The sequence below is a fragment of the Macaca fascicularis genome, chromosome 4 (assembly GCF_037993035.2).
Source record: "Macaca fascicularis isolate 582-1 chromosome 4, T2T-MFA8v1.1".
Lineage (NCBI taxonomy): Eukaryota > Metazoa > Chordata > Mammalia > Primates > Cercopithecidae > Macaca > Macaca fascicularis.
In genome coordinates, this window is record NC_088378.1 from 53,204,974 (window position 1) to 53,227,928 (window position 22,955).

A 22,955-nucleotide genomic window follows, 5' to 3' on the forward strand; every position below is an offset into this window, starting at 1 on the left:
GTGCTAATGATACTCACCTCTAAACATTATCTTTTTATTTTTAACTCAATGTTATCATGCATATTTAAGGGCTACAACATAATAAATAACATACATTTATATATATTAAATCTTTACTAGAGTAGACCATATTAACATGCTCTTCTTTTCAAATAGTTAACTATTTTTCCTCCCCTATGACAAGAGCAGCTATAATCTACTCATTTAGCAAATATCTCTAATACAATACATTGTTATTAACCAGAGTCATCATGTTTTACATTAATCTCCGGACTTGTTCATCCTACATAGCTTCTACTTTGTATCATTTGACCTACTTCTCCCTTTTTTTCCCCCAAACCCCCAAATGTGGTTTAATGTTCTATCTTTATATATTTGACTCTATTTTGTAAGATTGTACATATAAGTAAAATCATGCAGTATTTTTCTCCGTGTGTCTGGTTTATTCTTCTAGGTTCATCCATGTTCTGGCAAATGAAAGAATCATCTCCTTTTTAAGGTTGAATAATATTCTATTATACTATTATACATTACATATGCATAAGAGTTTATTTTTTAACTTTTATTTTAAATTCAGGGGTACATGTACAGGATGCACAGATTTGTTATATAGGTAAACATGTGTCATGGGGTTGGTTTTACAGATTATTTCGTCACCCTGTTATTAAGCCTAGTATCCATTAGTTGTTTTTTATCCTCTCCTTCCTCTCACCCTACACCCCCAATAGCCCCAGTGTTTGTTGCTACCCTCTGTATGTCCATGTGTTTTCATCATTTAGCTCCCACTTATAAGTGAGAAAATGTGGTACTTGATTTTCTGTTTCTGCATTAGTTTGCTAAGGATAATGGCCTCCAGCTGCATCCATGCCCCCCAAAGGATATGACCTCATGCTTTATTATGACTGCATAGTATTCCATGGGGTATATGTACCACATTTTTTTAATCTAGTCTAACCTTGATGGGCATTTAGGTTGATTCCATGTCTTTGCTATTGTGAATATTGCTACAATGAACATATGTGTGCATGTGTCTTTACAACACATGGATCATATGTTCCTTTGTGTACATACCCAGTAATGGGATTACTGAGTAGAATGTTATTCCTGTCTTTAGGTCTTTGAGGAATTGCCACACTGTCATCCACAATGGTTGAACTAACTTGCACTCTCACAACAGTGTATCAGCATTCTTTTTCTCTGCAATCTCGCCAGCATCTGTTATTTTTTCACTTTTTAATAGTTGCCATTCTGACTGGTGTGAGATGGTATCAACCAGTAGTTTTGATTTGCATTTCTCTAATGATCAGTGATGTTGAGCTTTTTTTAACATGCTTCTTGGCCGCATGTATGTCTTCTTTTGAAAAGTATCTGTTCATGTTCTTTTAATCTTGTAAATTTATTTAAGTTCCTTATAGATGTTAGATACTAGACTTTTTTCAGTTGCATAGTTTGCAAAAAATTTCTCCTATTCTGTAGGTTTTATACTCTGTTGATAGTTTTTTGTCAATTTTTGCTTTCATTGCAATTGCTTTTGGCTTCTTCATCATAAAATCTTTGGACATGTGTATGTCCTAAATGGCATTGCCTAGATTGTCTTCCAGGGTTTTCATAGTTTTAGGTTTTATGCATAAGTCTTTAATCCATCTTGAGTTAATTTTTGTGTATGTTTTAAGGAAGGGGTCCAGTTTTACTTTTCTGCTTATGACTAGCCAGTTATCACACAACCATTTATTGAGTACGGAATTATTTCCCCATTGCTTGTTCTCTAAAGGTTTGTTAAATATCAGATAGTTGTAGGTCTGTGGTCTTATTTCTGGGTTCTCTATTCTGTTCCATTGCTCTAGGTGTCTGTTATGTACCAGTACCATGCTATTTGGTTACTGTAGCAGCACAGTGTAGTTTGAAGATAGGTAGTATGATGTCTCCAGCTTTGTTCTTTTTGCTTAGGATTGCCTTGGATATTCAAGCTCTTTTTAGGTTCCATATAAATTTAAAATTTTTTTTTCTACCTCTGTGAAGAATGTCAATAGCAGTTTAATAAGAACAGCATTGTAGATATAAATTGCTTTGGGCAGTATGGCCCTTTTAACAATTAAAATTCTTCCTACCCATGAGTATGGAATGTTTTCCCATTTGTTTGGTCATCTCTAATTTCTCTCTGTGTGTGTGTGTGTGTGTGTGTGTGTGTGTGTGTGTGTGTGTGTGTGTGAGAGAGAGAGAGAGAGAGTGAGAGAGAGAAAGAGAGAGATACTTTATTTTCCAAGTAATACTGATTCAAAATATTTACACATTTATTATTAAGTCCACAATTAAGCACTCTTATTTGTATGGCTTTAAAAGTTATAGCACAAGATCTTTACATTAAGGATTGGTGGAAAAGATTCCATTTAAAAAATCCTGATAATTACATACATGTTTTTCCCTGTACTTTATTTTAAATACATTAATTTTTAAATGATGCTCATCTTTTTTTCATTTGGTAGTAAAATACTAGTGCAACTTTTCATCAAAATAAAGTTTGCCACAGAGGTAAATAAATTTTCCCAATTGAAATTGGCACTGCAACTGCCTCTAAATAAAATTTCTTGTCATAACTTAAGTGAAAAAGAACTCGTGGTTGTCATTATAAGCAAAAATATAAAGTATTATAGCATTGGCTACATTCCTCCTTACAACACAAACTTTGAAAAACTGGAGATGTTTTACAGAAGTTTAGCTGGTTTTGAAATGGCACATGGGTGTGGATTTTTTTCTTCACATTCTCGAAATTTTATCACCATTCCTCTCTGTGTTGCAGAGATGGCATCTGTGACTACTGGGATAGACAAGAAAGTTTGTTCAAGCTAAAGAAAGTCAAAATTTAACTGCACAGTAACAATGCAATGTTCATCATGCAGACTTGTGTTTCCTATATATTCAATTTACTAGCATGCGTTAGAATACATAAACTTGTATTCTAATGATTTAAGTTTTATTTTACAATATGAAAGAAATTTGAAGAAAACATGACCTGGTAAATAGAAAAGGGAAAATTTTTACTGCAATGAAAATAGATACAGTCATATGAAGCTATGTAATAAGAATATAATCCACCTAGAAATGTACTTCTCAAAACTCCGCTTAATTTATGGAACAGATCCCTACTCTGTTGCATTGGGCCTGGGGAGGGGAATTAATTTGTTTCAAAAAAAAAAATTCAGCACAACAACAAATAGCTTAACTTTGGTCCACTTATCTGTTAGCTTAAGGACAGTCATACTGCCCATAATACATTCAAAAACCCAAGTACATTTAAAAATATATTCATGTGTAATTTCACTCTAAAACCGGCATAGCTGTTCTGTCCTCATTCTCTGCCTTTTCAGCTTCAGAATCCACCGTTGGCTTGCTCTCTAATCCTCAGCATCTTCGTGATCTTCCCTGGCAGCCTGAACAGCGTCTAGTTGGCTAGGTTCTCCCTCCTCTTGGGTCATAGATTTCTGGGGTCACATGGTCCAAGTCTGCTTCTAGAAGTTCAGTTTGTACTTCCACTGGCATCTGATTTATCCATTCAACATGAAGCTTCTCTACATGTACTTCAGTACCTTCTTCAGTCTGAATTCGACCCACTTCTAGATAACTTATTTGGACCTGCTCTGGAAGCACACTCAGGTATGAACCAAGTACCTGGCTGTCCTGGAGCACATCTGGATGGATGTGTTCTACAGTCACTTGTGCTGAATCCACCTGGACCTGAAGCAATGGTAGCACACACACCTTCCTAATTTGTTCTATAATAGTCATTGATGTCACAGGTTCACTTTGCATGTAAGTTCCTACTGAAAGAACTTCTTCCATTACTAGATACTCTGAAATATTGTATCACTGAGGTACCTCATTAATTTATTTCCTTGCATTAACCGCAAGTCACATAAAGAACAATGGTTGGGTTTACATCCAATTTGTATTATGAAGTGATCTTTGAACTGGGCCCAGCTGTTAAACACACTGTTACAGACGTGGCATTCACAGAGCTTCTTTCTTCCTTTTTGCCCCTACTCCAGTTTGGCATGCAGTGAGGTGACATTTGAGGGTGCTATTTCTAGCAAATCTTTCATGATAATTTGGACACTCAAAAGGTTGTTCACCTGTATATTTTTCTAAGATGTTCTTTAAGATTTCCAAAACAGTCAAACTGCTTCTCACAGTACTGACATACATACACTTTTTTCCCAGTTCTTTGCTTCTTAGTGACTCCACCTTCTTCAAGGTGGTAACAATTTAGGTGCTGTTTCCATGTGCATACCTTTCATTGCATATTTCACACTTGAAACTCTTAGATGAGTGTGATTTCATGTATTCCTTCAAATGATAAAACAATTAAATGAACCATTACATTTCTCACAATGGAACAAGTCCTTCACATGTGACAACTGAAGTTCCACAGTTTCAATACTTTCTACCTGTATGCTTACGGGGTCAGATGCATGGCCATCTTCTTTAATCTGCCTTTTTCTGTCACTTTGGTGATACTTGCTGGTAATATCTGCCAAGAGTGCTAGAGCAGAATCTTTAGAGAAACTTGTGTTCTGTATGTACTTTATGGATGCTTGGCAGAATCCACTTCCTCTAATGTTTTGATACCTTCATCTTCCATTTCAATTGTGCCTTCAACAATCTCTACCTCAATTTCAATAGGTTCTGATTCTGCAGATGGCAATGCTTCTGTGATAACATTTGAAGTTGCTGCGATCTTCCTTTTTTTGGGCCACCTTTTTCCCTATGGGATTTTCCTCTAATGGAGTTGAGTTTTCTTTGTTCCTGACTTCAAGGGCTTTCATAATGAAGCAGGAAATTTTGCCTGACCCCTTCATGGGTGGGAACTGGTGTGCAGGTGCTGGGGCTAGCCGGCCACTTCGGCACCAGCTAGGGCAAACTCTACTCATTGGAACCTGTTGCACTCAACCTGCCACGGGAGGGAGCATGCAGATGAGCGAGTGCAGGAGACAGGGCAAGTGCTTTTGGGTGCTGGCAGGAGCAAAACTCCATGTGGGTCCTGTGGACTGCATCCCTGGCTGGACCCTCCATCCCCGGCTGGATTCCTCTCTAAAGCAAAGCCATGAAGCCATCCCTCTGAAGTCAAGCTGCTTCTCTCTGATGTCAAACCAGTCTCTGGCGTCCACCTGCTTCTTCTCTTCTCTGCTCTCAGCTAGTGGAGCCTGGGGTTTTTATACACACAGGATGGGGGTGGGGCAGGGCATGGTTGACTTTGGAAAAGACAACATTCGAGTGGGAAAACAGGAAGGCATGCTCTCACTTTGGACTGCTGTCACAGGCTTGAGTGTGGGACCCTTGTCAGGGACCTGCCCTCCTTTACCCAGAATTCCCCTGCCTCCTGTCCCTATCGATAACTTCTAGCATTTGTAGAACTCTGCTGCTTTCCATACATCATTGACTTCTTCTCCTGTATCAATTATTTTGCTGTATATGTGAACTGAATTAAATTACAAAAGGTCATTTTACCAACACCTTCTGTCTCCACCAAAGGTTTCTGAGTAAATTGAAAGAATTTATAGAACTTACTGCAAGCAGTCAAAAGAGACTTGTGATCCTTAAAATGGTGTCTATTGACAATCAGGATAATGTCAGTAAACCAGTCCTGATCTTGCTTTTTATTCAGTCAGTCAGTCGAGGATCATCTTATGATTTCAGGAAACTTTTGAAGGCATTTCATCCTCTCTTCAACCTCCATGGCCATCAGGTTGCCCTAGTCCATGGTCTGTCCTCCTTCTGAGGCAGTAAATTTTCCCTGACATTTTTGCAGACAGGAACTAGAGTGTGGGTCCTGGGGCTAGCTGGCCTCTTTGGGACCGGCTAGGACTAACTTCACTCACTCAAACCTGTTGTGCTCAACCCCTTAGAGGAGGAAGCATGCAGGTGAGCTTTTGCAGGAGCTGGGATGAGTGCTTTTGGGTGCTGGCAGGAGCAAAATTCTGTGCAGCCCCAACAGTACCATCTAGGGTGGCGTACCTGCCACCCCCAAAGCCTCTGAGGGCATATGTTACGGTGCTCTTTTAGCTTTGCCATTCATGGTATAACACCTCAGTGGGGCCTTTGCCTTTTCACATAAGATGGTTGCTCTCCACCAGCAAGGGCAGAGGGTCATTGTGACAGCTATCATCCACACCCGTGGCACCTGAGCTCTTGTTTGGCATCCAGGAAAAATCAGGTCATCTGAGCAAATTGAAGAAAGGTGAATACAGAGGATTTTTCTTCCTGATAAAACTGGCTCTCAGTGGGAAGGGGATGTGAAAAGCGAATGGAGTGAGAAGATGATTTTCCAGAGAGGACTGGACTCCTCTCCAAAGCAATGCTGTCAAATCATCCCTCTGAAGTCAAGCCGCTTCTCTCTGAGGTCAAACCGTAGTCTCCGATGTCCAGCAGATTCTCCTCTTCTCCACTCTGGCTGGGGGATTTTATGGGCACAGGTTTGAGGGCAGGGCAGGTCATGGGTGGTTTTGGAAAAGGCAACATTTGATCCCAAAAACAGGAATGCATGTTCTCAATTTGGGGTGCTGTTCCAGGCTTCAGGGTGGGACTCTTACCAAGGACCCATCCTTTTCTACCCAGTATTTCTCTGCCTCCTGTCCCTATCACTTCCTCTCCTCAAAGCCTCTCATTCCATGCTTTCCCTTCTCAGGACATAATGTACCCCACAACATTCCCTACCCCTCTATTTCCCTACAAGAACCAGGGTTCTCCCTCTTCTCTGGCGTTTCTGGTGCATGTGTGCTCAGTTGGACACCTGGGTGGCCACAGTACCACTAATTTCTTTGAGCAGTGGTTTGTAGCTCTTCTTGTAGAGATCTTTCACTTCCCTTGTTAGCTGTAATTGTGACGTGATTTGTTTGTGATTTGGCTGTCAGCTTAACTGTTGATGGTGTGCAGGAAAGTTAGCAATTTTTGCACATTGATTCTGTATCCTGAGGCTTTGCTATACTTGCTTATCAACTTAAGAAGCTTTTGGGCTGAGATGATGGAATTTTGTAGATATAGGATCATGTCATCTGCAAACAGAGATAGTTTGACTTCCTCTCTTTCTATTTGAATGCCTTTATTTCTTTCTCTTGATTGATTGCTCTGGCCAGAAATTCCAATACAATGTTGAATGGGGGTGGTGAGAAAGGGCATCCTTGCCTTGTGCCTGTTTTCAAGGGGAGTGCTTACAGCTTTTGCCCATTCAGTGTGATTTTGGCTGTGGGTTTGTCATATATGATTCTTATTATTTTGAGGTATGTTCTTTCAATACCTAGTTTATTGAGAGCTTCTAACATGAAGGGATGGTAAATTTTATCAAGAGCAATTTCTTCATCTATTGAGATAAGCACATGGTTTTTGTCTTTTGTTTTGTTTATAGGATGAATCACATTAATTGATTTGTGTAATTTGAACCAACCTTGCATCCCAAGGATGAAGCCTAGTTCATCATGGTGGATAAGCTTTTTGATGGGCTGCTGGATTTGGCTCGCCAGTATTTTGTTGAAAATTTTTGCATCAATGTTCATAAAGAATATTGGCCTGAAGTTTTCTTTTTTGTTATTGTATTTCTGCCGTATTTTGGTATTGGGATGATGCTGGCCTCATAGAATAAGTTAGGGAGCAGTACCTCTTTTTCCATTGTTTAAAATAGTATCAGTAGGGATGGTTCCAGCCATTCTGTGTACATCTGGTAAAATTCAGCTGGCAATCTGTCTGGTCATGAGCTTTTTTGGTTAGAAAACTAGTTACTACTGCCTCAAGTTCTGAACTCATTATTGGTCTGTTCAGGGATTCAATTTCTTCCTGGTTCAGACTTGGGAATGTGTATGTATCCATTTCTTCTACAGTTTCCAGTTTATGTACATAGAGGTGTTTATTATAGTCTCTGGTGTTTGTTGGTATTTCTGTGGGTTCAGTGGTAATATCCCCTTTACCATTTCTGATTGTGTTTATTTGGACCTTCTCTCTTTTCTTCTTTATTTGTCTAGGTAGAAGTCTATCTATTTAATTATTTTTTTTTTTTTCAAAGAATCAACTCCTGGCCATTTGAATGTTTTCTTGTGTCTCTATCCCCTTCAGTCCAGCTCTGATTTTGGTTACTTGTTGTATTCTGTTAGCCTTGGAATTAGTTTATTCTTCGTTCTCTAGTTATTTTAGTTGTGATATTAGGTTGTTAACTTGAGATCTTCATAGCTTTTTGATATGGACCTTTAGTCCTATAAATGTCCCTCCTAACACTGCCTTAGTGTGTCCCAGAGATTCTGGTATGTTGTATCTTTGTTCTCATTAGTTTCAAATAATTTATTGATTTCTGCCTTAATTTCATTATTTATCCAAAGTCATTCAGGGGCAGGTTGTTGCATTTTCATGTAATGTATGGATTTTAGTGAATTGTTTAATCATGGTTTCTAATTGTATTCATTGTATTCTGCTCGACGAGACTGTTTGTTATGATTTCAGTGTTTTTTTCTGCATTTGCTGAGAAGTGTTTTACTTATGATTATGTGATTGATTTTAGAATAAGTAACATTTGACAATGAGAAGAATGTATATTCTGTTGCTTTTGGATGGAGAGTTCTGTAGATACCTATCAGGTCCCTTTGATACAGACCTGAGTTCAAGTCCTGAATATCTTTATTACTTTTCTGTCTTGATAATCTAATATTGTTAGTGGGATGGTAAAGTTTCCTTCTATCATTGTGTAGGAGTCTAAGTCTCTTTGGAGGCCTCTAAGAACTTGCTTTATTAATCTGGATGCTCCTGTGTTGGTTACATATATGTTTAGTGTAGTTAGCTCTTCTTGCTGAATTGAATCCTTTACCATTATGTAATTCCCTTCTTTTTTATAATCTTTGTTGATTTAGAGTCTGTTTTGTCAAAAACTAGAATTGCAACCACAGTTTTTTTTTTTTTTTTTTTTCATGCTTTCCATTTGCTTGGTAAGTTTTCCTTCTCGCTTTATTTTAAGCCTGTGGATGTTATTGCATGTGAGATGGGTCTCTTGAAGATAACATAGTGATGGGTCTTGGTTCTTTATCCAGCTTGCCAGTGTGATTTCTAATTGGGGTATTTATCCAGTTTATATTTAAGGTTAGTATTGTTCTGTGTGGATTTGATCCTGTCATCATGATGCTACCTGATTATTTTGCAGACTTGCTTATGTGGCTGCTTTATTTATTGATTGATGCATTTATTTTTAGATGGAATCTTGATCTGTCATCCAGGCTGGAGTGCAATGACACAATCTCAGCTCACTTCAACCTCCGCCTCCCAGGTTCAAGCAATTCTCATGCTTCAGCCTCCCAAGTAGCTGGGATACAGGCATGTGCCACCACATCCAGCTAATTCTTTATTTTTAGTAGAGATGGGGTTTCACCATATAGGCCAGGTTGGTCCTGAACTCCTGGCCTCATGATCTGCGTGCCTCAGCCTCCCAAAGTGTTGGGATTACAGGCATAAGCCACCACACATGGCCTATATGGCTGCTTTATAGTGTCACTGGTCTGTGTACTCCAGTGTGTTCTTATAACTGCTGGTAAAGGTTTTTCCTTTCCATATTTAGTGCTTCCTTAAGAGCTTTTGTAGGGCATGTCTGGAGCTTATCAACTCTCTCAGCATTTGCTTGTCTGTAAAGGATCTTATTTCTTTTTCACTTTTGAAGCTTAATTTGGCCAGATATGAAATTCTGGATTGGCATTTCTTTTCTTTAAGAATGTTGAATATTGGCCTCCAATCTCTTCTAGTTTGTAGGGTTTCCGCTGAGAGGTTTGCTGTTAGTCTGATGAGCTTCCCTTTGTAGGTAATCTGGCCTTTCTTTCAGGATGCCCTTACCATTTTTTCTTTCATTTTGACCCTGACGAATCTGATAATTATGAGTCTTGGGGATGATCTTCTCGTGGAGTACCTTACTAGGCATTTCCTTAATTTCCTGCATTTCCTTACTCTGCATTTCCTGAATTTGAATCTTGGCCTGTCTAGCTAGGTTGGCGGAGTTCTTATGGATGATAACCTGAAGTAAGTTTTCCAAATTGGTTCCATTCGCTCCATCTCTTTGAGGTACACCAATCAGTTGTAGATTCAGTCTCTATATAATCCTACAATTCTCAGTGGTTTTGTTCATTCCTTTTCATTCTTTATTCTGTTCTTGTCTGCCAGTCTTATTTCAGAAAGACAGTCTTCAAGCTTTGAGATTATTTTCTCTGCTTGTTCTATTCTGCTATTAATACTTGTGATTGCATTGTGAAATTCTTTTACTGTGTTTTTCAGCTCTATCAGATGGATTATGTTCTTCACTATACTGGTTATTTTTACTGTCAGTTCTTGCAATGTTTTTTTTTAATTTTTTAGTATTATTATACTTTAAGTTCTAGGGTACATGTGCATAACGTGCAGGTTTGTTACATATGTATACTTGTGCCATGTTGGTGTGCTGCACCCATCAACTCGTCAGCACCCATCAACTCATCATTTACATCAGGTATAACTCCGCTTCCCTGCATTAAGTTATAATGTACTCCTTTAGCTCAGTGAAGATCATTCCTATCCATATGCTGATTTCTACTTCTGTCATTGCAGCCATCTTAGCTTCAGCAGGTTCTGAACCTTTGCTGAAGAGGTAGTGTGATCATTTGGATGAAAGAGCACTCTGACTTTTTGAACTTTGGCATTCTTGATCTAAAGGAGCACATTCTTTTGCATATTTGTGAACTTATCTACCATCAATCTTTGGGGTTGCTAACCTTTGGATGAGGTTTTGGGTTTGTTGTTTGTTCTCTTTTAATAGTCTGGCCGCTTTTCCATAGGGCTGCTGAGGTTTGTTGGGCATCTGCTCCAGTCCCTAGTTGCCTTGAATTTTCCGGTACCTGGAGATATCACCAGTGAAGGCTGCAAAGCAGCAAAGTGGCAGCCTGCCCCTTTCTCTGGGAGCTCCATCCCAGGGCGGGGTACATACATGTTGCCAGCCCAAATGCACCTGTAGGAAGTGGCTGGAGACCCTGGTTAGGAGGTCTCACACAGTCAGGAGGAATGAGATCAGGGATCCATTTAAGGAAGCGATCTAGCCATGCTTTCCTAGAGCAGCTGTGCTGTGCTGGGGTATTGCTTCTGCCTGTGGTCAGTCTGGGCTCTCCAAAGCCTGGAGGCTGGAACAGCTAAGTTGCTGAAACAGCAAAGATGGCAGTCACTCTTTCTTCTAGGAGTCTGTCCCGGGAGGTTTTCAAACCTCAGTTGCCCCAAGAACATTGACCCAACTGGCTGGAGGCCTCAGGAAGTCCTGCCCAGTGAGGGGTAATAGATCAGAGACCTGCTTAAGGAATCACTCTGTCCACACTTTTGTAGAGCAGCTTTGCCTTACTGGGGTATTGCTTCTGCCCCAGTAGGCTTGGGATTGCCAAAGCCAGCAGGCTGGAACAGCAAAAATATGGCCCTCTTCTCCCCTCAGGTACTTCATCTCAAAGAGGAATCAAAACTCTGTCTACAGGAGAACACAGGCAGGGGTGGTTGTAGGCCCCAGTTTGGAGGTCCTGCCCAGAAATGAGGAATGGATTGAGATCCTGCTTAAAGAAACAGTCTGGCCAAATTTTTGTAGAGCAGCTGTGCTGTGCTGGGGGATCCCTTCTCACCCCAATCAGTTTGGACTCTCTGAAGCCTACAGTCTGGAACAGCTGGGTCATTCAAACAGCAAAGATAGTGGCCCAACCCTCCCCTCAGGAGCACCAACTTGTCCTGGGAAGGCACAACACTATTGCTAGGGGCTGGCTGAAATTCCAAGCCAATGGGTCTTATTCTGTGAGGCACCATGGAAGTGGGGCCCTCAGACCAATACTGCTTTGACCCCTGGATTCCACCCCCTTCCTAGGGGTACGTGTGGACTGCCTGCCGTGCCTGAGTTGCAGTCACTTTTACCAGGGATCCTGGTGCCAGAGTATGTAAAGCTCCTGAGACTCTGTGCACACCTGAGTAGCTGCTCTGCTGAGACTTCACACAGCTCTATATGTCAGACTGAAGGCCCTGGTGGAGTGGGTTCATGAGGGTATCTCCTGACCCGAGAGTTGCAAAAGTCTGTGGGAGAATCGTGGTGTCCTGGTGTCGCACATTCACTCACCACTTCCCTGGGTAGGGGAGGTTCCCTTGGCTCTGTGTCACTCTTGCATGGACTGTCACTCTGCCCTGTTTTTCTCCATTCTCCCCGGGTTGAACTGTTTCCTTGATCAGTCCCAGTGCAAGTACCTGAATGTTTCAGTAGAAGGTGCTATATTTTCATGCCCCTTTTGCTCCTCTCTGTGAGTGCCGTGCACCATAGCTGCTTCTAGTCAGTCAACTTGGCCCCACTCCATCAGAGTTTCTTTATCCACTCATTCACTAATGGATACGAAGGTTGTTTTCATATCTTGACTATTTTGAAGAGTGTGAACTTTATCTTTTAAATATCTTTTAAAAATCTGTAAATTTCTCTCTATTCCCTCCACCAAGCCCTAGTTTCAAACTCCAATCTTTTCTTCGACAGACAACTGGCTGCAGAATGCCTCTCAATTGGTCTCTCTCATCCACTTTTGACCACTCCTGATGATTCTTCACACTATAACCAGACTAAACTTTCAAAAATACAAGTCTGATCATGGGTCATTTCTGAATAAAATGTATAATGCTCTCACTCAAGATGAAGAAAAAAAGTTAACAGGGCATACATGGCTTTTCACAACCTGGCATCTTACATCTACATTATTTCTCATCTAACTCCATGCCTCCTCTCTCCCTGAGATCCAATTAAGTTGATGTTTTTTAGAATCAAACCACATTACTTTTTTTTTTCCTAATTCATTCTGTTCATTTTATCTATTCTGCCCTATCTGTTATTTAGATTAAGTTCAAAATTCGTTTCCTGAAGTAATCCTCCTTAGTACTTCTATATATTCTCATACTTCTTATACTTTCAAATCATAAGTTTATCTTGGCTTATAATTATCACCTTTTGCCATTAATTAATTAATGTCTACCTCTTCAACTAGACTGTATGTTTCTTAAGGGCAGCATTCAAGTTCATTTCTAATCATTGCTCTGTATGAGCAGAAACACAGATTCTGGCACATAGTAAATACTCAGAAATACTATTTTATTCATGCATGAGTGAGCAAATTAATGAATGGGTGCTAGCACAATGGCTTTTAGACAGGAGTCTTGCCTAATGGACGACCATTGCTAATACTCTACCAATTTTATTACTGTTTTAAAAAGATCAAATAAAATGCTGCAGAGAAAAACTTTTTATATGTTATTGTCTCTGTCATGGTTGTAAGGGAGTCACTAATGCAAGTGTGTATTTTGGAAAAATGAACTAATTTAACCAAGATAAAGAGTTACATTAAGGATGCCTGTAGTGTGATCTCTCTTCTGCATCTTTTTTCTGTTCCTGGAGCATGAAGGTGAAGAAGCCTGATTGATGATTGCCTTTCTGCTCATATCCTGACAACATAAAAATGTTTCTTTGTAACATCAAAAGATTTTTTTTTTTTTAGCCCACTGACATTTGAACTCAGAAAAATTATAGTTCCCAAATGAAATAGATTTTGGTATAACAGACATCTGCTTGTATCACAATTTATGTAATTAGAGTTGGGTAAAAAGAATTAGTGAGCCAATATGACAGAATTTTCTTGAAAGCTATAGAACAAATATTTATATGGATGTTCCAACTATTTCGAGAGAGAGTCATCAAAACATCCTTCATCAAAGCTGTTTGAGTGACATAAACAAAGTAGAAGTGACAGAGTCTTGGTTCCAGAACATGTAAATTCTTCTTTGTTTGATTTTCTACAGCTTGCATTTTGATGTTGTAGTCCCAGTAGAGGTGAGAAAACTGCAAAAAGGAAACTACTTGGAAGTTGTATCTTCAGCCTCACAATCTAAGCAGTTAGTGGCTAATTCTTTACCTCAGTATCCGATTGTAACTGCACTCGGTCACTCAGACATGTGAAACAGAGCTGTCCACCAGCAAGGACACAGAAGGCTCCTGACAGTCCCCCTCCTGATCTATCCCCATAAGTAGACAAAGGGAAAGGAGGAGAATCAGGTTTTTTTCTTGAGAGTTCCTGTTTCTGTAACACCAAATTTGCTTATATGAACAAACATATGGCTCCTGAGACCCACAGACCTTATATTAAATATATTTATGAAGCTCCCCCACTGTGTTCCCATAGACTCAGATTCTTACCTTCTAAGAATGAGCAGAATTAACAGATTTCTCTCTGACCTGGGAGAAAATGACCTTCAACTATAGCTGAGTTAAGTGCAGATCTGGAAATAGTCTTCAAAAATTACTTGTTCACACAGCTTGTCTTGACCAGCTCTCTCCCTTGTAGCAAATGTCCTCAGGTTTGGTTTGTGGGAAATATCAGGTAGGTTTGATGTGTAGATTCTATTTACTGGTAAGAGTATAAAGTGAAGATTCTAGAATAATTTGACAGTCAAACTCATCAAGCATTTAAGGGAGTTTTATTCCCTGTGTGTCAGTATTCAATGACACATATAATATTTGTAATAATGCCAACTAATATTTTCTGAACACTCACAATGTACCAGACACTGTGGAGAGGAGAGGAGAGGAGAGAGGAGAGAGGAGAGAGGACTTTTATACTTTCACACTCAACTTTTACAAGCAAATGTTGAAGAGTTTAGTGCTACGAAGATTAAAACCTCTGCTACTACTGAGTCATAATCACAAAAATTCTAATACTAAAATGTATTTGGAAGAAACCTGATGGACAGTAAAAACTTTGGAATTTTTCTTTGTGCCCAAATTGTGGGTCTGGCAATAATCTTAGGGGCATCACAGAAGGCTGTGTAAAATACAAACTGAGCGGCCCTAAATTTTTTCAAGGTGGAGTAGCCTTGAATGCGTTTGTTACTCTTGTCCTTCTGGTTGTCCCAATTAATTATTCTATTTCCTGAATCTTTCCTGTCTGTAGTATTTTGTGGCCACCTGGTGGATCTCAGTGCCATTGCTTCCATTCCCCTGGTATACAATTGATGTAACTGGTAAACTTGTGTGTCCCAAAGCACAAAGCTGAGCTTCAGTCAGAAACTTTGGAGGAGTAATTTCTTATTTGAGTACAATTATTCAGAGCATGTCGTTATTACATATTGGGCAGAAGTGGGGGAAGAAGGAGTTACAAAGATTGTCCCACTAATTAGTAACACAACTATTCAATGCTTATGAAATTTTTCTTTTCTGGTGTACTTGCACCAGTCATCACCCATCTGTCATCTTTTTTGAGATATATTAAGGTTAGGGAGATAATCCCAATCATTTCTGTCTTACTTTATTTTAAGTAATCCAGAATCCCGAGGCCAAAATCTAAAAGAGGATAGGGATAGACACAGGTAGAGGTGACAATTGTCATTATTATTCTCATTCTACCTATGTGAAGGCTTAGGCTGGAAGTCTTTAAAAACTTGTCCAAAGTATTAGTGCTGGAGTAAAAGGAAGAGTCTGGAATTGGACCTTAAACAGCTAACCTCTAAACTCTTGCCCTTAAACAAAAGAGTGAAAGGGAGCTTTTATTATCTGGGCACTGGGAGAGACACTCTTAAGCAAAAAAACAAAGGCATGAGCACAGCAGAGGTAAGAGTTTGAAAGTGGTATAAAGCACATAGCTAAACCTTTGGAAGTCCATTAAAGGAAAGGCAACAGTGAAGGAGATTTTTCAGAAGAAAGAAATGGGAATTCTCTGACATCGGTGCATCTTCTTGCTGTCCTGGGTTGCCAGCTAAACTGAGCCCAGTCAAGCTTCTTGACTCCCTCCCATGGCTTCCATCTGCCATACAGCTCTGGCCAAGGCCAAACTCAGTCTGCTTAATTTCCAGAATTCCTTGCCTCAGCAAAGTCATCCCAAAGTGAGCCACAGAACAGTGTCCTCTGAATGACTGCACAGCCCCCAAATAAATGACTTTCCTGAAGAAGAGATGACAGCCAGCTGAGGAAGCTGCTCACTGGGAGGAGGTGCATGCTCACTCACCTGCATTCTCTTCCCACATCCCCAAGCAGCACATATCAGCTGTCCTCTCCTTCTCATCTGGAAAAAGGAGGAGGAGTGGCAGCTTATTAAAACCTGGCACCGTGTCAGCCTTGCTCAAGATGTTGTTATTCAGTCTTAGGAAAGCAACTTGAAAAAAAACAGTGACTGTCTCCTATCATGTATGTACATAGTATTTAGCAAATTAGAAGTGCTTAATAAAAGTCAATGAATTCTAAATAAATCATGACTATTAATATATTTCTTTGATACAAACTGGATGTGCAAATCAATAAGAAAATTAATATTTTGGAATCCTCAGGCTTTCACTGAATAATTATCACATTGAATTGAACAATGATTTTAATGCAGATTCATGATAATATTCATTATGAGTACACATTAAGATTATTTTGAATACATAATTAATTTGCAGAGCACAGATTCTAAATGAAAGAACAATTAATTTTAGCTTTAGCTTTGCCACAACCCATTTAAATGTTTTTAGTGATGCTTCTATAACCAGCATAGCACATGGTTTATAAATGAAAATGCTAATCTACAGACCATCATCTGTCCTTTCTCTTAAAATTATTAAATAAATGCTAGCATTGCTATGATACAAAATGTGTATAGAGGAAAGCTTTAATGTAAAAGGGTTCTTTTCAGGTCTATTTATTATTTATTTTTATAATTTTTTATCTTGAAATAATTTCAGACTTATAGAAAAGGTGCATGAATGGTACATAGAATTTCTGTTCATCCAGATCTCCCAAGAGTTAACATTTTCATATGTGTGCTTTATTTTTCTCTCTCTTACATACACACACATACACACACGGATATGTATGTATATATACATACAATTTTTTTCTTGAACCATGTAAGAGTAAGTTGCAGCCATGAATCTAGGATGTCCCACTACCACCTACATAACCACTGTATTTTAAAATTAAGATATTAACAATATTATTCAGTAATATTGTCAAATCTGCAGACCTATTCATATTTCACCAGTTGTCCCAGTAACTTCCTGTAAAACAAAACAAAAGAAAATCCCTACATTTATTTTTGTAAAAAGCAAAGTATTAGTTGTATATCTGTGTCAAGCTAAAACTAGTGTATGAATTAATATAAAATGAGATTCAGTCAATACCACTTTGGGACCATATATGTCACTGAAAGATTAAGGAATGTGATTATTTCCTTAATAAAAACTATAATGCATCACCAAGATTAAACTTTTTCTCCTATTAACATGTGTAGTAAGAAATAAATTAATGAAAAATGTTTAAATTTAATAGTGCCACTTTGCTTTTAAATATTTTAAACTATTTATCGCTAATGACAAATCATTTCCAAAATTCTAGTACAAGTTCCTAGTAGATTGAACACGAATGAGATGGAATTACTTGGACAGAAAGCCCTCCAAAAAGGGCATCACACTAGGAGTTGGCTAGCTTTGAGCCCCACTCTGAAATGCAGCCCCTCTGAGTGGTATTACTTACAATTGGTAATCTACTGTCAAGAAATGATGGAAAAAAAGAGACAGCCCCTGGTGTCAAAGGACTTCATGCTAGAGTTTCCTTTGGTATAGGGAGCATAGTTGATTTGTGTTATAGCAGATCATGGTGTATAATGTTTATTTTTGTTTTTAAATGAAGTCCATATAGTATTAAGAAGGAAAGCTAATCAGTGATATTGGCATATAAATTATTAAATAACCTCTGCAATAATTATCAACAACCTTATCTTTTCATCCAGAAATTCCACTCCTGGCATTTTTGCTCAAAGAAATAATCTTAAGGAAAACAGAAGCCTTAGACATGACAGTGTTCATTACTCTATGATTCATAAAAGTAGAAACAGAGCAAAGGAAAGGTAAGGTAAATTATTATATATACACAAAATAGAATGGTATACAGTTATATATATATAATGTATGAATTAAAAATGCACTAGCAATGCAAAGTACTTATGTTGAGAAAGAGTAAAAAAGAGTTTCCAAATGGAATATATAATATCGGATCAAGCATATGGAAAAGAAAATATGAAGAAAATAAGTCATCCTGTAAACAGGGGTTGTATCTGGGTCATACAAATTCTGAGCTGGCAGTGAGCAGGCCTACAGGGCATGGCCCAATCTCCAGCTGCAGTCCTTGGATCTAAATAGGATTGTTGAAGCCAAGGAAGCCACATTGACTAGCCAATTTCTGATCTTGTTTCAGATTGGCCCACTCTTCAGTTTCTGATTTTGTGAAACAAGATAAGAGAGAATAGATGAGAAACAAGCAAATAGGGTCCAGGATGCCTCCTGTGAACACCATGAAGAGCATCTGGGCCATCCTTAAGCAGTCAACATGTGCCTGGCATATGAAATTGTTGAGCTTGTTAAATATACAGACATTTTCCACCTCCAAAGTGCTGAGATTATAATCTCAGTTTATAAGCATGAGCCACCACACCCAACCAAGAATGTGGTTTTAAAGAAACAGAGATGAGATTTTAAATCACAAGTAAAAAAAACAAATACTTCTTTTTTTTTTTTTTTTTGCTGCAAGATATGCATTTTTATTTCACCTTGGTTATCTTGATTCAATTTTTTAAAAGAAAGAAAACCTTTTCTTTTCCCAAGATGGTGATAAAAAGACTTTTAGGATGCATCGGCGACTTGGAAACAGTAAAATAGTGTGTAAAAATCAATTCTGAGTTTTAATTCAAAAAGAAAGGTGAAAATTTGCAGGGATAGCAAAGGACACCCCATACTCTGGGGAGGAGAAAATTGGTAAGCAGCCCTTGTGACAGCATTCAGCTGATAAAATGTGTGGGAGGGGCAGTCAGTCTCCCTTGGTGATTCACATTTCCACTATGGATATGTGCCAAGGGAGGGTACCCTGTTTCTCTCAAGCCCTAGAGCTAACATTTGGGGAAAGACTGACAGACAGAGAGAGGGAGACACTGGGAAAAAACTACATTGTCCCAGACCCAGGACCAAGAGGAGGATGCCATTTTCCATCCAGGCTTATACAAAGTGAGTCATTATTTTGCAACCTGGAAGCAGTGGCCACAGCAGGCATTTAATTTTGGGCCAGAGACTGGGACTCTAGCACTGGAGCAGGAGAAGGGCTCCCACTTCCCAAATGAGTGGTGAGTGTGGAGAGTGTCCCAGCAGTAGATGTTAGAATTAGGCTCTCTCTCACCCAAGACTAGAATGGGAGGAGAGTTGTTGAAGTTGAGGATTCTCCTGGAGGGCAAGACTTGCAGGCAGGGACAGCTATGCAATCGGGGGACAGTCTGTGTGTGTCATTGGTGGGTGCCCCAGCCTGCTCCCTTGGTCAATGGGGAGACAGTGCCCCACTAGCTCCAAGGAACAGGAGGGAGATGGACCCCACTTCTTTGGAGAGCTAACCCTCAATACTAAGTGGCCCTAAGGGAGAGAGGTGCATAGTCTGCCAAAGCCCTCTTGAGTCAAAGAAAAGTTGAGCATGGTGCCAACCACAGAAGGCAGCACCACCAAAGCCTGGAAATGAACAGAGTTCATCACCCACCCCCAGTTTTCCTCTTCAGTATACTGCTGTTGACATGACAAAAGGACTTCCAGGTGGGGCCTGGGAGTGTGGACAGACAGAGGCCACTTCCTGGGCTTATCCATTGGCTCCACCCCCACCAAAGTGAGCATGAGCTGAGGGAGGGTGCTTTTCATGCTTCTCCATTGTTTCTGCCCATGCTAAGGGTAAACACATGCAAAGAGCTTATTGCTTTCTCTGACTTCTCAGTATCATCTACTGGCCTGAAGCGTGAATTACACCTCCAAATAAAAGTAAATCTCTACAACAATAAACTTGAGGAAGCCACTGCATATCTGCAACCAAGGAGTCCTTACAGAATCTTGGTCCTTTGAAAGCACCCAGAAACAAGGCAAATCAATGATACACAATAAACAACACAGTCATACCTTCAAGGGGTGGGGGGGGGACAATAAAAAATCAACACTCCCCATCAAAACAACAGCAAATTAAAAAGAAATAAAAAGAAATGTCAGCTCCCTCAGATGAGAAGGAACCAGTATAAGAACTCTGGCAATACAAAAATCCACAGTGTTTTATCACCTCCAAAGGATTGTACTAGCTTCTTAGTAATGATCCTTACCAGAATGAAATGTCTGAAATGACAGATATAGAATTCAAAATGTGGATGGCAAAGAAACTCAACAAGATACAAGAGATAAGTTCAAATCCAACACAAAGAAGCCAGCAAAATGATCAAAGCCTTGAAATATCACATAGTTATATTAAGAAAGAACCAAACAACTTCTGAATTGGAACATTTATTAAAGGAATTTCAAACTACAGTTGGAAGCATTAACAACAGACTTGACAAAGCAGAAGAAAAAATTTCACAGACTAGTCCTTCAAATCAACCAAGTCAGACAAAAATGTAGAAAAAAGTTTTTAAAAAAATCAAAGATTTTGAGAAATATAGGATTATGTAAAGCAATGAAACCTATGACTTGTTGACATTCTTGAGAGAGAGAAGAAAAGTAAGCAATCTGGAAAACATATTTGAGAATATAATTCAGGAAAATGTCTCTAATCTGGCTAGAGAGGTCAATATGGAGATACAAGAAGTCCAGAGAAGTCCAGAGAGTTGCTATACAAGATGAACATCACCAAGGTATATAGTCAGCAGACTATCCAAGGTCAATGCAAAAAAAAAAAATTCTTAAAGACAGATAAAGAAAATGGCCATATTATTCTTAAAGGGGAACCCATCAGACTAACACAGACTTTCAGCAGAAATCTTACAAGCCAGAAAGGATTGAGGGCCCATTTTTAACATTTTTGAAGAAAAGAAATCCCAGTCAAGAATTTCATATTCCACCAACTAAGCTTCATAAACAAAGTACAAATAAAGTCTTTCCCAGACAAGAAATCACTAAGGGAATTTGTTACCACTAGACTGGCCCTATAAGAGATGCTTAAGGGAGTGCTAAACGTGGAAATGAAAAATGTTTGCTACCACAAAAGCACACAGAAGCACATAGCTTATGGACCCATAAAGCAAATACATAATCAAGACTACAAATCAATTAGCTAACAGTACTACAAAAGGAAGAAAACTCCTATATCAATATTAACCTTGACTATAAATGGCCTAATACCCCACATAAAAGACACACACTGGCAAACTGGATTTAAGAAAACAAGATTCATTCTTTTGCTGTTTTTAAGAGACCTATCTCACATGTACCTATCTCGCCCATACGCTCAAAGTAAAGGGATGCAGAAAGGTCTATCATCCAAATGGAAAACAAAAAGTAGCAAATGTCACTATTCTTGTATCATATAAAATATATTTTAAATCAAAAACAGTGAAAAATGACAAAAAAGGGCATTACATAATAATAAAGGGTTCCATTCAACAAGAAGATTTCACTGTCTTAAATAGATGTTTACTCAACATTGGAGCACCCAGATTCACAAAACAATTATTTCTGAACTTATAAAAATGACTTACACAGCCACACAATAATAGTGGTGGGCTTCAACACCCCACTTACAGCATTTGAAAGCTCATTGAGACAGAAAACTAACAAATTCTGGAGGTAAATTCAACACTTGACCAACTAGACCTAATAGACTTTTAACAGAATACTGCACCCAAAAACCACAGAATATACGTTCTTTTCATCTGTGTATGGAACATACTCTAAGATTGATCACATGCTCAACTATAAAGCAAGTCTCCATAAACTCAAAAAAATCACAATGATACCAACCATAATATCCAACCACAATGGAATACAAATAGAAATCAATACCATAAGAACTCTCACAACTACATAAATACATGGAAAATAAACCACTTATTCCTGAATAATTTTTCAGTAAGCAATGAAATTAAAGAAGAAATGAAAAATTATTTGAAACAAATAAAAATGGAGACACAACATACCAAAACCTCTGAGACATGACAAAAACAGTGTTAAAGGGAATATTTATAGTGTTAAATGCCTACATCAAGGAGATAGAAGGATTTCAAATGAACAACCTAACCTTGCATCTAATGGAATTAAAAAAACAAAAACAAACAAAAAAATAAAACCAACAAAACTAAATCCAAAGCTAGCAGAACAGAAACAACTAAAATTAGAGCAGAACTAAACAAAATTCAGACCAAAATGATCAACAAAGTGAAAAGTTGTCTTTTGAAAGGATAAACAAGATTGATAGACCGCTAGCTAGATTAACGGAAAAAAAAGAACATTCAAATGACCACAACCAGAAACGACAAAGGTGACGTTACAACCTCTCCAACAGATATACAAAATATATACAGAGACTACTATGAACATGTCTATGTGCACAGACTAAAAAATCTAGAGAAAATGGATAAATTCCTGGAAACACACAACCTCCCATGGCTGAACCAGGAAGAAACAGAAATCCAGAATACACCAATAATGAGTAATGAAATTGAATCTGTAATAAAACACCTACCAATCAAAAAAGGCCCTGGACCAAATGGGTTCACAGCTAAATTCCACCAGATTTATGAAGATCTTGTACCAATTTATATTCCAAAACTTGAGGAAGGGGGATTCCTCCCTAATTCATTCTACAAAACTAGTATCATCCTAACATCAAAATAATGCAAAAAGATAGCAAAAAAACAAAACAAAACAAAACAAAAAACAGAAAACAACAGGCAAATATCCCTAGCAAACACTGGCAGAAAAATCCTCAACAATATGCTAGCAAACTGAATCAAGCAGCACATCAAAAAAATAACTCAAGTGGGCTTTATTCCTGGGATGCAAGGATGATTCAACATACATATATATTATAAATATAATCCACCACATAAACAGGACTAATTATAAAACCATATGATCATCTCAATAGACACAGAACAGTATTTGATAAA

The 22,955-nt window shown here is 38.6% G+C and overlaps 1 pseudogene; it reads right to left on the bottom strand.

The window, feature by feature from the left end:
* Positions 1–3,315: 3,315 nt before the first annotated feature.
* LOC135970404 (zinc finger protein 131-like) lies at positions 3,316–5,731 on the bottom strand (annotated as a pseudogene).
* Between the last annotated feature and the right edge of the window lie 17,224 nt (positions 5,732–22,955).